This window comes from Oryctolagus cuniculus, chromosome 2 (genome assembly GCF_051225735.1).
Source record: "Oryctolagus cuniculus isolate XC-2025 breed Fujian yellow rabbit chromosome 2, ASM5122573v1, whole genome shotgun sequence".
Classification (NCBI taxonomy): Eukaryota; Metazoa; Chordata; class Mammalia; order Lagomorpha; family Leporidae; genus Oryctolagus; species Oryctolagus cuniculus.
Genome location: NC_142868.1, coordinates 31,401,406 through 31,404,807, shown reverse-complemented (window position 1 = coordinate 31,404,807; position 3,402 = coordinate 31,401,406). Strand labels below are relative to the sequence as shown.

The 3,402-nt window shown below is 35.5% G+C and overlaps 1 non-coding gene across 1 annotated transcript; it reads right to left on the bottom strand.

The window, feature by feature from the left end:
- Positions 1–243: 243 nt before the first annotated feature.
- LOC127490472 (small nucleolar RNA SNORA81) lies at positions 244–419 on the bottom strand. The gene has a single exon (XR_007918419.2). It is a non-coding gene; the product is annotated as a small nucleolar RNA SNORA81 (small nucleolar RNA).
- Positions 420–3,402: the final 2,983 nt, after the last annotated feature.

Genomic DNA, 3,402 nt, shown 5'->3' with positions numbered 1-3,402 from the left:
TGCAGATGAGACAATTTTTGGAGGTCCAAAATCAGTCATTTTCATGAATATCAGGAGAATGGCTTTATTTGTTCTCTTCCAATTTAAATAAATAATAAGCTTTCTATTTTTTCTGTTTATTTCATTTCCATGTTACTGTTTACTATCTGCCCTAGTTTGTATTTAATTGGTTGCTTGTTTATTGCTTGTGGTAGACTTCACCCTCCCCTTCTCATTTCATTTTCCCTTCCATCTTTTGTTTTCACACATTGCACCAAATGTTAAGACAAAGGACACTGGACATTAAAAAGAGGCCCACCCCAGTATTTCTAATCCAGTGCAATTACTCTTCTTGTGTGTATTCTGCTAGCATTCTTACAAAAACCACGTCATGGTCCTAGTTTCCCTTTCCATCTTAATACACTTTTACCTTGGCTAGTGAATGACCAACTAATGACTGTATTTCCCTTATTCCTTTTTAGCTTGTAAGCTTATATTTCTGGCTCTTGATAATGGGGTAATATGCGTGATGTCACTGCAACTTTATCAAAAGACTGGTACTTGCCATGGAATTGTTTTCTTGTCTCTCTTAGGGGTATAAATAGTGTTAACATAGCTCCAACCATTTAGGTAAGGACCATCATGGAGATAGATACATCAAATGAAAGCACACTATAATATTATCATCACATGGAGAAGCTGCTCTTCTTTATTCAGCATAATTATTGACAATTTTTAAACCAATATCATGATTAATTATGCACCAAATTTTTTTCCTAGAAGGTTATTTCCAGTTTGTTTATGGACAATGGTGGCAAAAGCAACACACCAAAAAGTTCTCTGACAGATCCTTGTAAGAAACTGCTAAAAAATTGCAAGTAATTTTTCCTGTGTGAACTCACTATTATGTTCCAATGCAGAAGATAAATGAGATAAAAAATGCTTCATAAGCACCAAGGATACTTGATAATATTCTATGTGAATTAAATAAAAATTCCAAATTAAATTTTTGAATTCTAGAAAGGCATACTCAAGAGGCTTACATACAGACACTGGACTCCCACAGTTGATTTAAAGAAAACAAACTTCCACAATTGAATTAGGTGAACAAAGAAGAAAGAGTTGAATCAATGGTAGGCTGATATATTTAATTATCTGGCATTTTCCTTCTGGTTCTATGTGACTGGACAAAAATTTTGTGGTGGTTAGTTCTCCTGCATTACATCATGGCAGGAAATACTAGATTCCACCATTATTTGCTTGGTCTCAAGGGCATCACCTGAAGATTTGGATTTGTATGATTTTAACATGTCTTTTGGTTGATGATCTCAAAGTATCTCCCTCATCTCACTCCTTACGTATATTCTCTCTGTAAGGAAGAGAGATTTGTTTCTATATTCCTTCCTTCAAAATTGGAGGCTTACTTTCCATTACTTATTATGGACTGTCCTCCCTTTGTACTTCCTGCAAACTAATATTCTGGATGTGCCCAGGACCCAACTTTCACCATGCACCATACTGACAAGGGAGATATTCACAGGTATAGGGAATCAACATGAATAGGGGGATACACCTCATCTCTGGATGACCACATAAATCAGAATGTCCCCAGTCTAATTGTGAGACTCTGATTGTATGTATGACACTTCCATGTATAAGCTACTTTCTGTGCTTTATGATCTTGATTTGGAAAATGTGAAGAATGTATTATTTCAACTTAAATTTAAGTTTCTCAGCACTCTAGCCTCAGAATCAGCCCTAAAGGCATTCGGATCTGGTTGAAAAGCCCATGAGAGTATTTCAGGCATGGAAAGCCAAGACACTATGGCAAAAAAAAAAACAAAAAAACAAAAAAACAAAAAAACAAAAAAAACAAAACCTAAATGAAAGATCTCTGTGAGTGAGATCCCAGTGGAAAGAACAAGTCTTCAAAGAAGGAGGTACCTTTCTCTGAAGGGAGGAGAGAACCTACACTTTGACTATGACCTTGTCTGAACAAGATAAGAGTTGGAGAACTCAAAAGGCTTCCATAGCCTTGGAAACTCATGATTGGAGCATAGGGAGATTACTGATGCCATAAACAGGAGTGTCAATTGGTAAAGTCAACAACAGGAGTCACTGTGCACTTACTCCTCATGTAGGATCTCTGTCCTTAATGTGCTGTACATTGAGACTTAATGCTATAATGAGTACTCAAACAGTATATTTCACTTTGTGTTTCTATGGGGGTGCAAACTGTTGAAATCTTTACTTAATGTATACTAAACTGATCTTCTGTTAAAAAAAAAAAAAAGAAATTATCAACTCCCAACTTGACTCTCACTGGGATTAAACATGACAATAGGTCTGATCTGATTTCATCATCATTTAAAAAAATCATCTATTATTTTTCACTTTATGTTTCTGTGTGGGAGCAAACTGTTGAAATCTTTACTTAATGTATGCTAAACTGATCTTCTGTAGATAAAGAGAATCGAAAATGAATCTTGATGTGAATGGAAGGGGAGAGGGAGTGGGAAAGGGGAGGGTTGCTGGAGGGAGGGACGTTATGGGGGGGAAGCCATTGTAATCCATAAGCCGTGCTTTGGAAATTTATATTCATTAAATAAAAGTTAAAAAAAATCTAAGTTTCTGTAAGCCTCAAACACAGACCTTAAAGAAAGTTGAAACTCATTCTACTTTCCACTTCTATGAGTTCAAGGTCATTTCTCTCTGATGTAATACTGCTGAAAGGAGCTGTCAGGAGGTAGTGCTTTCAAGTGGTCACCGGGCTTGGTGTCTGAGTGGTAAGGGGAAGGGCAGGCACATGTTCATGAAAGGCTATAAAGTTAATGACAATGATCCTGGTTCTTTTTTGTTGTTGTTGCTATTTGACTTAATTTGTTTATGCCATATATATGCTTTTTAAGGCTTTTTCTTAATATTTTATAAAAATAATTTGAAGAAAAGAAAGAAGCTAATTAAAGGAGTTATTGGCAAAGACATGGTGGGGGTTCATCATTTTTCTACCAACTATGGGAACTAGAAATAAGGGTGAAGGTAGAGGACACTAATACTTATAGAGTACCTGTTTGGTGCCAGACATTGTGAAAGTGAGTTTACAAATATTACTTCGTTTGCCTGTCAAAATGATACTTTAAAAATAGGTATTATGAACTTTTTTAAGTCAAGAAAACTTAAGCTTAGAGAGATGGAAAGATTTTCAAAGCCCATAAAGCGCTGGCAAATTTATAATCAATAAAACTGGGATACATCTTCATATATTTTCTGACAGCAAAGCCCATACAAGTGATTTAGTTGTATATGGTACTATTTTCCAATGAATACCTGTTGATAACATATTCCTGACTTTCACCATTTCTGAGTTCTCTCTGATTATCAACCACTCTACTGATTTCCACATAATGAATGTGCCATATTGTT